At 38.3% G+C, this 13,347-nt stretch overlaps 1 protein-coding gene across 1 annotated transcript in view; it reads left to right on the top strand.

Moving 5' to 3' along the window:
• The window catches only part of LOC124985314 (jerky protein-like), a 51,090-nt gene extending 42,252 nt beyond the window's left edge, over nt 1-8,838 (top strand). The window contains exon 3 of the transcript XR_007108840.1: nt 8,671-8,838. The gene's annotated coding sequence lies outside the window, so the exon portion shown is untranslated. The remainder of the gene's footprint in view (nt 1-8,670) is intronic.
• Nucleotides 8,839-13,347: the final 4,509 nt, after the last annotated feature.

Here is a 13,347-nt window from a genome sequence, read left to right as displayed (position 1 = left end):
GTAATGTCATCCAAAGCAGTGAGGGAAGGAAAGAAACTACCTGTTATTTTTCTGTATTGTTTTCTATATTTTTCTGTATTGTCCTGTATTGTCCCTGTGTTGTTTCTTACCAATGCCTCCCATTGGCTAAAGCTAGCTGCAAAACTACTGACATTAGAGACTGAGAAACAGCCTGTGAGAGCCAGCCCTCCTTTCTGTACAGAACAGGGTGAGGGCAAGCAAAGGCTCTCAGTACATATAAGTGTAGGATCAACAGAAACTGTAAAAACAGGAAGCAGTATATACCATTCTATCAAGAAAAATCAAAGTTCAAATGTTTGAGCAACTTAAAAGAACATTATAATCAAAGGTAGGATTTTTAAATTTTTCATGCTTTTAGAGGACTTATTCTAGTTTGGTGATTTAAATTATCACTGTTTTCATTTTTATTCCAGGCTGTGGAAGAGCCAGTATGTGGGGGAACAACTTTATTCTTGTGTCCACATAATGAAATCTATATATAGGTTTAGCTTCTTTCTCTTTCAACCTTAGCAAGCAATTTTGATTAAACATTTGAAAACTGCAGAGGGACAATTCTGCTTCTGCCACTTAGCAGCTCTTCAAACCACACCCAGTAATGCCTTTGTGCTTATCTTCTGGCTTATTTGAATGATCATAATTTTTGCTTATTTTAATGAGATAAAGTGAAAATAAATGGCATATGGAAAACATTATATACTGTTAAATTATCATACATATTAACATATTTCCAAATCATCTCCCTACAATCCAATCCTTTATTTTTGGGTCAACTTTACTGAGGCAAAATTTCAAATGCAATAATTCATTATAGAGGGCTTTTGCAGTGGTGGTTGTTGTTTTGGGTTGTGTGTGTGTGTGTGTGTGTGTGTGTGTGTAAATGGGGATTAAATCCAGAAACACTACCATTGAGCTACATGCCCAGATTCTTCTATTTTTTATTTTGAGACAAGTTCTCACTAAGTTGCCCACACTGGCCTTGAACTTGTGATTCTTGTGCACGAGACTCCTGAGTAGCTAGAATTATAGTCATGTGCCATTGTACCCAACTCATTTTAATTTTAGTGTATTATTTTTCTCTTCAAAATTATAAGAGAATGTATATGAGCTAAAACAACATGAAAATAGCACCTATATCTTCACACTCTGAAATCAAACTGATTATTTCTTGTCCCTAGTCCTCACTTCATGTTTGAGTATTTTTGCTTGGTTTCTAGTCATAAATAATATGTACACCACCAAGTTGCTTCCACTAGTTAATATCAGATTGTGAACATTTTTCCATAGTGCTGCATTGTCTTCAAAATGATCATGGTGGAGACCATACAACATTCTGAATCTCTAACTACTTTTATATTTCTCCGTCAGCTCAGGTACCCAAGCAAAAAACCTGAGCTATGCCTAGGTTTCTCCTGCTACTACTCCAGTTCTGAACAGTATCGTCTCTTGCCTAGATTACTACAAATGTTCCCTAACTGATGCCCTTGCTTTCTGATGGTCTTCTAGCAATCTGTCATGCACAGCACAGGGCAACCAGGTCTACAAGACATTTCTTCAACAACTCCAGACCAACTATTCACTAGAGGGCAAAGCACTTCTAGTGACTTACACAGACCTTCAGATACGTGCCCTTGCCTACATTTTCAGCCTCATTACTGCTCTCCTTACCACCATCTCACTTTATATTTTCTGTTTCCTAAAAAAGCATACAGGGTTTGTAACTCTCCCACCCCCCCTCCCTTTTTCCTTCTACTTGGCAAACTCCTACTCATCCTCTAACGTGTAACAGTTGTAAGCATTGCCTCCTCTGAGGAGTATCATCTGTCCTTCTCAGAAGGATGGACGTGCTCCCACTTCCACATTAGTAGAATATTTCAACACAGCTTCATTTTATTCTGTACTTCCCATGCATTCTCTATGCTTATCTCTTATCATAGTAGGCATTATGTTCAATTCAGTTTATTATTTCTAGCACTCCAATATCTGACACATAGTAGGTACCCATAAATATTATTTGAATAATTTAATAATTATAATTACTTTTAGGCACTATTTTCCTGGCACTGTTCAAACTGCATTTCACATTTGTTCTCAGTCTTCTCAATGGTCCCAAAAGATAGGTATTGATATTCACCATTTTAAAAATGAGAAAACTGAGGCACAGAGAAGTTAGGTAACTTGCCCCAAGTCATCTCACAGCTAATAACTGAATGACAAGACCAAGATTTGAACTCATGCAGTGTCATTCTGATTCTGGAGGCCATGTTCCTAATCATTATACCGTACCACACACAGAAAGACACACAGAAAGCATTCCTTTATTGCCTAATACATGGGTTACTTATAATCTTTCTCTCTCTCTCTCTCTCTCTCTCTCCTCTCTCTCTCTCTCTCTCTCTCCCTCTCTCCCTCCCTCCCTCCCTCTCCCTGTTTCTGTCTCCTTCGCTCCATTCTTTTGAGTTTGGCTTGAGATAATTTCCCATAGGATTCCTATGATGTACCTGTACAATGTTACTTAACATGATATAACTTTTCCCAACAAGTTGAAAGATTCATGGCCATGAGACATCCTAGGCTATAAGGTGTAATCAGACAGGTCAAATAAAGACTGAAGATGGCTACAAGACAAGTACAAGAAAGTGCATGCTGGCATGATCCCTCTTTGACCAGCACTAGACCTGCTTCTCAATACAGCTTTCAATATAATTTTAGGATGAAAGAATGGAAAGCACTTCCATGGTACATCTTCTCAAAAATGCCCAATGTTAATGATTAATGACTGAACTAGCACAATTTTCTCAGTGTAATTCTTTTATGCCATAATGTAGGTTAATCTTAACAGTAAGAATATTGATTTTTGAAACCAGTTCCATATAAGTCTATCTACCTGAAGATACTTGCCATGCTTTGAAGGAACCTAAACTAGCCAGACAGATACCATGTGAAGGGAAAATGATAACCAGCTGGCCCAAGCTGTCTAATCATTCCAAGCTAGATACCAGACATGGAAATGAAGGAGCCATCTTGTATACTTCAACTTCAACAGACATGATAAGAGAAACCAAGAAACCCAACTGAAAGCCAGAATTAAGGCTTCACTATGGCCCTTGTCCCTTTGGAATGCTATAACAAAAATAATATAGACCAGAGAGCTTATAAACATTAGGAATTTATTTCTCACAATCTGAGGCTAAAAGTCAAATCACAGTGCCTGCATAGCCAAATATGGCTAAGATCCGTCTTCAGAGTTGCATACTACCTAATTTCTTGCTGTGTTCTCAAGTGTTGAAAGGGGCAAGGATCTCTCTGAGTCTTCTTAAAAGGGCACTGATCCTACTCATGAAGATTCCACCCTTATGATCTAATCACCTTCCAAAGGCTTTGCCATGTTGGAATTAGGATTTCAACATATGAATTGGGAGGGAGCAGGCACAAATATTCAGACCACAGTAGTTATGTGATCCCAGTTGACTGCCCAAATATTTATAGCCATTTCAGTCATCCCAGTCATCTAAGTCATCATGGAACAGAAGCTAAACTATTACTCCTGAGCCCTGTTCAAGTCCAGATCCACAGTATAAGGACTATATTAAATGTTGTTTAATGCCACTAAAAAGTAATAATAATAATTTTTTTTTTAATAAAAACTTTTTTTCCATCATAGGATTCAGGTTTGGTTTTTTTTGGTTTTTTTTTTGTTTTGTTTTGTTTTTTCAATGCTGGAGACAGATGGAGCCCAGGACCTCATACCTGCTAGGCAAGTGCTCTACCACTGAGCTAGTCCACAAAAAGCCTATTTGAATGAAAAACACTGAATGAAAATAAGTTCCATTTTTGCTCTTAAATTATAGAAGGCCATTGTTTTGAACTAAGGTCCTTGCACTATGCCCTAACTGTGCTAAAAGTCATAATCAATTGAAAGTTCCAAGCCACCAAACTAAAACTAAGCTGTTTATCTGACCTTTTGATAGAAATCAGGATTAAAGAGATAACAGCCAAATTTCCCAAACAGGCCAGTTTTAAATGGCATGATAAGGAAGTTCCTTCTCCCTTAGTCCTTTCACAAGAAGAAAGCTAATTGACGTAACCTGATATTAACCAGTTATATTTTTATTGTTCAATCTCCCTACCCCTGCCTAAAGAGGAAAGTAAATCTGAAATAATCAATCCACTTTTTGTTTTTCTGATTTGTTTTTCTGCTTTCTTCATCCATTGTGTGTTTAAAAAACCACTTTTTATCTCAGTACATCAGAACACTTGATCTATTTTATGGAATGAAGTGTTGTCCAATTCTAGAACTGAAAATAAACCCTAATATTGTTAAATTAAGTTGTTACGATTTTGTCCTTTGACACTACCCTCACAACTGAATTGGCTCCCATATTCTTTGTTTTTGTTTGATGAATTGATTGACTGGTTTTTTGCTCTTATGTTAAACAGCAGTTGCTCACCACTGGCACTGATTTTGATTCCAAGTCTGTAGATCAACAGCAGGGATAGCAGCTGAAAGTTTCTCCTGGCAGAGTTTTCTTCAGCTGCTTTAGCCCAGAGGGCCAGGGTGATCTGTGAAAGCTGACCTCCCACTGCCAGATTCTAGCCACTCTGAAGCCTGATACACATAGTTTTATCTTAGCCTGCCTGGTATGATAAAGAAAGCATTGGCTTTAGATTTAGCCTAATCTGGGTTCAAATCCCAGCTCTGCCACCTAAATTAGTTGCATGACTCTGGGCAACTCAGTGAAGTTGGGGACACTGAATTTTCTTATCTTTACAGTGAAGGTAGCTGGGCATGGTGGCACACACCTATAATGCCAGCGCTCAGAAGACTGAGGCAGGAGGATAGCAAGTTTTGAAGTAAGCCTCAACAATATAGTGAGGCTCTAAGCAACTTAGGGAGATCGTGTCCCAAAATAAAAAATAAAAAGGGCTGGAGATGTGGTTCAGTGGTAAAGTGCCCATGGGTTCAATCCCAGTACCAAAATAAATAAATAAAATGAAGGGAGAGTAGCAATCTTAACTTTGTAGGCTTCTCTCTGGTAATACCTAGGTAGGTTTAAATAAGCCTTACTTTACCTAGCATTCAATAATAGCAATAGCTAATGATTACTGAGAATTTCATAAATGATGTTAAATTCTTTATTACCATCCTCAAAAGATTATTCAACACTCCCTTATAAAAGTAAACTGATGTCTAACTACCTCATACCCTTCCTCTTTCCTCAAACCCCCCCACCCTCTTTCTCCTCACTCTAAACCGAGGATCTCGCCTCATATTTCACTGATCAAAAAGAAACTACTTTATCTTTCAGTCACTAAACTGAGACTGCTACCTGCATGTGCATATGCTCCTCCTTTACTCTTTCAACAATGGAAGAAGTGTCCCTCCTCCTATTAAAGTACCAGTTCTTCCATTTGTGTTCTGAATCCAATACCTTCTACCCTCTCCACTGAATCATTCCATTGGCATTCAAATAGGTTCCCTTCTCTCTCATCTTTGGAAATCTTACCTTGACACTAATCACCTTCCAGCTGCTGCCCTGTTCCTCTGCTCCCTTCAGTAGCAGATTCTCAAAAAAAGTTTCTGTACAAGTCATCTCTACATCTCCACCTATTCATGCTTCAGTTCCCTCAGATTTGGATGCCAACTCTACCACTGTTCTGAGGTTGTTCTTGTCAAAGTCACCAATGATCTTCAGGTTACAAGTTGCAGTGTGTCCTTTATTGTTCTCATCTTATTCTGCTTCTCAGCAGCACGTGCTCACTGGGACTCTGTGAAACACTCTTCTCAACTTCTGTGACACCTTACTACCTGATTTTCTTCACCTTTATGAGAATCTCCATCTTTAGTTTCTTTTCCTTTCTCACCACCATATGTAAATGATAATATTTCTCAAGATTGTTCCTGGGTCCTCTTTTCCTCCATACCTATGCATTTACCTAGATGATTTCATTCATTGCAAGTTTTAAATACAATATTGTATTATTCTGATAGCTTCCAAATGTATACCTACAGTTCAAGCTTCTCTTATCATCTCTAGATACACATATCCAATTGCCCAATTGACATAGACATTGAAATGTCCAACTGATGTTTGAAGTTTACCTCTTCTGATTCTGTTTTGTATCTAAAATAAGAAAACAAAGTCATCCCTGACTATTTCCTTTTCTTACTGAATCTTCCAAGTTTGTTTAATATTTTTTGTTAATTTCATTTCCAAAATTGGTCTCAAAACTGTCTGTCTCTGGAGCTGGGAGTATAGCTCAGTGGTAGAGTGTGTGCTTAGCATTCATGAGACCCTAGGTTCAATCTCCATCACCCAAAGCAAAATAAAACAAAAAACTGTCCACTTCTGTTTATCTCCTATTGAATAGCTACCTTTGTCTGGTGTCCCCATGCTTAACCTATTGTGCCTGCCCTAGTCCATTCTCTGTGTAGTAGCCAGAGTTATCTTTCTAAACACAAATAAATTGATTCCTATCACCAGTCCACTTCACAACTGTCAGCAGTTCCTCATTATATTCTGAATAAAATCTGCTTTCCATGGCCCACCATGTCCTGAGCCTTTAAGTGCCTGCTTACACCTGCAACCTCATCTTACCTTACTGTTCTCCCTCATGATGTTCTAGTTACCTGGGCCTTCTGTGAAGTCCCCAATTCCTTCCTGTCCCAAGCCTTTTGACTGTGGTGCCCTCTATCTTACTCTTTGCCTAGATTGTTCCTTTCCGTATTTTGGATTTTAGCCGAATCAGTTATGAACAGCTTTGTTTGCAAATGAAAGAAACCCGATTCAACCTGGAGGTTTGTTTGAGTCTTATAACAAAATTTCCAAAGTAGGCATCCTAGGGCTGGTGCAGTAGCTCCATGTTTATTGGTCCCACATGTCTTGCTGTCTGAGATCATGAAAGGGATGTTGTACTTTACTGCAGAAGGGGAGAACAGAGGGGCAAAGATCACTTTTTATGTTTTTATTATGCCAGATTTCAAATATTAAAAAAAAGAATACTACTAGCAGTCCTTCATGGATCCATCATGCCACTACAATAATTTTCAACTTGTGGCCACTCTTGTTTTATCTGTTACTGTTCCCCAGCTCTCCCTCTCCCCTCATTATTTGGAAGTAAATCCCACATATTCTGTCATTTTTTTCCCCACAGTGTTTCACCATGTATCTTCTTTATTTTTTTGAGATCAGGTCATGCTATGTTGCCCAGGTTGGCTTCAGACTCCTGGGTTCAAACAATCATTGTGCTTGTTTCCAAAGTAACTGGGACTACAGATGCACACAGCCACCCTGGTTCACTGTTCTGAAATACAAGACTCTCCCTTTTATTTATTTATTTATTTTTTTTTTTATTTTTATTTATTTTTTTTTTTGGGGTGCTGGGGATCGAACCCAGGGCCTTGTGCTTACAAGGCAAGCACTCTACCGACTTTCCCTTTTAAACACAACTGCCATACTATTATCACAAAAGAGAATTTCTTAACATCATCAAATATCCTGTACTCAAATTTCCAATTGACTCCTGAAAGTCTTTATTTATGTATTTATTTTGTGCTGGGAATCAAATCCAAAATATCATATTTTTGGCAGTTTAAATTATCCAAATAAAATAATTGCAATTCATATATCTTTGAAGTTCCTTTTAATCTCCAGGGTCTTCTTTTATTCTTATTTATTTATTTTTTATTTTTTTTGGTACCAAGTATTGAACCCAGGGGAGCTTAAACACTGAGCCACATCCCCAGCCTTTTTATATTGTTTTTCATTTTGAGACAGGGTCTTGCTAAGTTGCTTAGGGCCTTGCTAATTTGCTGAGGCTGGCTTTGAACTCACAAGCCAATCCTCCTCCCTCAGCCTATGGAGCCTCTGGGATTACAGGCATGTACCACAATGCCCAGCCCCTTTTACTTTTTTCCCTCAATTTATTTTCGAAAAAAAAAAAACAAAAAAACATTTGGTCTGTAAAAGTTCCCACAATCTGGATTTTCCTGATGGCATCACTAAGGTTTCTTGTGCCCTCTGTATATCTTGTAAGTTAATAGTTGGATCTACTGACTTGATTATGTTCAGATTTGTATTTGTTGTTCCTTTTTTCTTGGCAAGATTATTTTATAGGAGATAAGGGGAAATACTGGAGAGGGATATTGGTCAAATTTTATTGTTATATTGTGTGCATGTACAAATATGAAACAGTAAATCTCATCATATGTGCAACTATAATACATCAATAAAATGTGGAAAAAATTTTTTAAATCTTTATGAATTCAAGGATTTAAACTTATTTGATGTGTTTCAATACATTGCAGCTATTATTTTTATTGATACTCAGTTGTGCCATCCTTGGCCATTGAGAGCATCACCAATCGACTCACTAGTTTCCATTTGATCAGAAAAATAATTTGTGTGTGTGTGTGTGTGTGTGTGTGTGTGTGTGTGTGTGTATGTTTTACAGGGGTGCTCTACCATTGAGCTACATCCCCAGTCCCTTTTAAAATATTATTTTATGACAGGGTCTACACTAATTTGCTCAGGCTGGCCTAGAACTTAAAGCCTCAGTGTTCTGAAACATCACTTGACTAGTTTACATTTTTATGTCCCTGACCAGAATTCATGGATTTAAGCTAATTTGATGCATTTTAATATATTGCAGCTATTATCCAGAGTTGTGGATGGAGTTTGAGTCATTCACCATCTCTCAAAGAGGCTTCTCCTGAAGTCCACATGAAGATTGCTCCCTGTATTATTCTGCAGGACACTGTTCTGTTTACTTATACTACTAACCATAAACTATAGTTAACTGCGTTTGTTCACTTGAGTATCTAACTGCCTCACTGAACTGTAAGCTTCATGATGTTTTTCCTAGCACGACACCTCTGTGTATTTATTGAATAAATAAAACAAATGAGGTAGACAGCACTGTTATCTCTATTGATACAGCACTGTCCTCTATCTAAGATGGTAACAGCACATTATTTAAATGTAAATTAATTAAAATTAGATAAAATTTTAAAAATCTAGTTCCTTAGTCATATTAACCTCATTTTAATTGCTCAAAGCCTTGTGTAACTAGTGATTATCATATTGTATAGTGAAGCTCTAGGGCATATCCCTTATCTCAGAATTCTACTGAGAAATAGGGTGTGGTGATGCATTCCTGTCGGCCCAGCTACTCAGGAGATAAAAGTGGCTAAAATGGAAATTAACTTAATCAATGTCACCAGGTTACTAGGGTCACACAGCTACTGAGTGGAGAAGCTGGGATTCAAACCTCTGTCAGAGTGACTTCAGATATAAAACTCCTAGTATCCTAACATAACTATTGCTATTATTACTTGCTTAATCTTGCTTTCATTTCAGTTCCTCTGGAGGAATTTACAGGGAGCTTTAAACCTAATGCTTCACAGGATAATAAGCAACTGCCCTGGTTTGCCTGGACTAAGGAAGTTCCCAGAATGCAGACAAGCCCAGACACCATACTAATTAATTATCAAAATTTTCTATTATAGGGCTGGGGAGATAGCTCAGTTGGTAGAGTGCCTACCTTGCAAGCTCAAGACCTTGGGTTCAAACCCCAGCACCGAAAAAAAAAAATTTCTATTATAGTTTTTGGCAGGTAAATAGATAGGTTCACTCAACTCCGTATCAACCACCTACAATATGCTGTATTGAATGCTAGAAATGAGAAAGTTGATGACTTCATGTCCCAGGCTTCCTTGCAGTTTGGGTCATGTACATGGGCTAGCTTTGCCAAACAGATGCATTTGGGTAACATCTACAAGACCAGATTGAGGAGGAGGCTGCAGTTCTGCTGCTTCATCTGGAAGGTAGTACAGTAGCAATAGAGGTCTAAGTGTCCTGTCAATCATAGATTTGGAGAGGCAAACTACAGGGCTTGCATTTTGCAGGGCAGTACAACTAAGAGGGTATGGAAGCTCTTCCACCTTTCCCCTGCTCAAGCTCTGCACCCATACCTTGCCCTGTGTACCTTTTCATCAAACTGTTCATCTGTAACCTTTATAATATCCTTTACAATACATGGATAAACATAAGTAAAGTGTTCCCCTGAGTTTTGTGAACACTTCTAGCAAATAATCAAACTTGAGGAGCAGCTCAAGGGAACCCTAATTGGTTGGGCAGAAGTACATGTGACAAACTTGGACTTGTAGAATTGAATCCTTAACCTATGGAATCTGACATAACTGCAAGTGGACAGTATCAGAATTGAATTGAATTGTAGGTGTACCAATTGTACCCAGTTGGTATCTAACAGATAGTTACTTAGTATCTGAGTATGTGTCAAATATATGATACATTTTGGTCACAGAAGTTGTTCTGTGTTATGATAAGTATAAAAATAGAAAGGAAAAACTGTGTTTTCCCTTAAAAGTAGTTTTAATTATATGCAGTAGATAAACCTCCACTATCAAGAGGGGACTCTTCCTAGACAAAGCAATTATAAGACAAATCTAAAAGTCCAGAATGCTAGAGTTATGATATACGAATCTCCCTGTTATGGTTTGGATGTGAGGTGTCTCCCAAAATCTCACATGTGATACACTGAAGGAAGGTTCAGAGGAGAAATGATTGGGTTGTAAGAGTCTTAACCCAATCAGTGAATTAATCCCTGATGGGATTAGTTGAAGTGGTAGGGTGTGGCTGGAGAGGTGGGAATTGGGGTGTGGCTGTGGGATATGTATTTTGGATCTGGAGAGTGGAGACTCTCTCTGCTTCCCTCTGCCACACTCTTCTACCATGATGTCCTGCCTCACCTCGATCCCCGAGGAATGGAGCTTGCTGTCTATGGATTAAGACCTTTGAAACCATGAACCCTCAAACTTTTCCTCCTCTACACTTGTGATGGTTAGGTCATTTAGTCACAGCAGTGAAAAAGCTGACTAAAACACTTCCTATCACTTCTATCATTTTTTAAAATACTGGGGACTGTACCCTCAGGGCACTTAACCATGGAGCTACATCCCCAGTTTTTATTTTTATTTTCAGACAGGATCTCACTAAATTGCTTAGGGCCTTGCTAAATCACTGAGGCTGACCTTGAACTTGTGATCCTCCTGCCTCAGCCTCCCGAGTTTCTGGGATTACAGTCGTGCACCACCAAGCCCAGCAATCCTTTAATTTGCTTATCCCTTGGTTTTTCTGGTGATTGGTCCCTGGGGCCACACCCCAAATCACCTCATTAGCTTAAACTCAGTTACAATCAGAAAGGGTCCATTATAAATAACAGAAGACAATCCTTTCACTCAAGAAATTTCAGGGGTATTAGGAGCTCTTTGACAGGAACTGGGGACAAAGACCCAATATATTTTACATTATACCACAACGGATTCTGAGGCTATCCAGAATTGAGTTTGAATGTCATCAACACCATTTTCTTCTCTATGAACTTGAATAAGTTAATGAGCCTCTTTAAGTTCCATATCTGGAACGTGGGAATAATAATAGTACTCAACTGACATGGCTATCTTTATTACAAAGATAACAATATGCTTAGTACAGTATATGGCACATGAGGACTGAATAAATGTTAGGTAATATGACAATTATGATTTTACTGAAGCAGCTCCATTCTTGAAATTATACCCAATACTTGGGATAGTTTTAATTTTAGCCTATTGTAAAAAATAGAAAGTAGGTGGTCCGTTTTTAGAATACAGTATTTAGACTTAATTGGGATGTAAGATCCAATGGTAGCCCTTTTAACTATAGACCTTTCCTTTGCCAATTTTAAAATTATCCAGTCATGTAAATTGTTAGCCAGAGCTCCTCCTATCAGAGCAAGGAGCAGTGCTTCTTAAGGATAAAAACAGGCAGACTGCCCATGCAAGTGCGCTTGCTTGCCAGACTGTTCAGTAGCGCATTCTTTTGTAGAAGTAAAATTGACCTTGCTGAGCTACTTGTGAGCAAGTGTTTGATTCCTTTTAGCAGCACCCTGGAATTTCTGACACTACCAAATTTCTATGTGGCCACATTTCATCTCCCTTGATATCCTAATTAATAGGTACTCAAAAATTATTAGTGACTGACAGGAAGTTTGTTTGTGAGGGACCATGTTTTATTCCTGCGCACATAGTTGTTACTGGCATGTTATCAAAGTTCTACACCAGAGACCTGACTCTGAGGATCCAACAAATCAGGTCTGGCAACTTTCCCCAAAAAACAAGGAGAAAAAGGTAATGGTGAAAAGCATGAAAGGAAATTTAATCGTTGTAGCTACACAGGGGAAACAAAAAAAAGGGACCCATGTTTTTAGCTCTATTTTCCAGGGACTGACAGTGACTTTAAAGTTTTATAGAAAAGATAATGAGGCCATTATCCTATGTAAATGTATGATTACACAAATGGTATGCCTCTACTTCATGTACAAACAGAGAAACAAGATGTACCCCATTTGTTTACAATTTTAAAAAATAAAATAAAATAACGAGGGCAATGGTGGCAGCTCTGGATAGCCAGAGGAATTGCACAGCTACCAAAGCAGATGATCCTGTTCAGACATGGTCTTTCCATCATATATCAGAATAGGACAGGCAGGGCCTTATCCTCCATAAAAAAGTTACTATTCCCTGTGGGTAGTTTCCACTCATCACAAGATGTTTATCCCATCACATCTTGGACTTTTTGTTGTTTTGTTTTTTTGTACTGGGACTTGAATGCAGAGACTCTAACACTGAGCCATATTCCCAACCAACTCTTTTTATTTTTTATTTTGAGACAGTCTCACTAAGTTGCTGGGACTGGTCTTGAACTTGCCATCCTCCTGCCTCAGTCCCCTGAGTCACTGGGATTAGAGGCATGCCCAGCACACCCAGCCAGACCTTGTTCTTGTAATCCCAGGTGACTCAGAATCAAGGAGACAGATGCAAAATGGAGACAGAGATGCCAAGTCTTTAATCCTGCTTTTAGCCACATATTGGAGTTTTATGAGTAAAAGTGAAGAATCTTTTTTTTAAATTTATTTTTATTGTAAACAAATGGGATACATCTTGTTTCTCTGTTTGTACATGAAGTAGAGGCATACCATTTGTGTAATCATACATCTACACAGGGTAATGGTGTTTGATTCATTCTGTTATTTTTCCTTCCCCCCACCCCTCCCACCCCTCTTTTTCCTCTATACAATCCCTCCTTCCTCCATTCTTGCCCCCCTCGCACCCCCCATTATGTGTCATTATCTGCTTATAAGTGAGACCATTCGCCCTTTGGTTTTTTGAGATTGGCTTATCTCACTTAGGATGATATTCTCCAATTTCATCCATTTGCCTGCAAATGCCATAATTTTATTATTCTTTATAGCTGAGTAATATTCCAT

Source organism: Sciurus carolinensis, chromosome 5, assembly GCF_902686445.1.
Source record: "Sciurus carolinensis chromosome 5, mSciCar1.2, whole genome shotgun sequence".
In the NCBI taxonomy this organism is placed as follows: Eukaryota; Metazoa; Chordata; class Mammalia; order Rodentia; family Sciuridae; genus Sciurus; species Sciurus carolinensis.
This window is presented reverse-complemented; position numbering and strand designations above follow the sequence as displayed.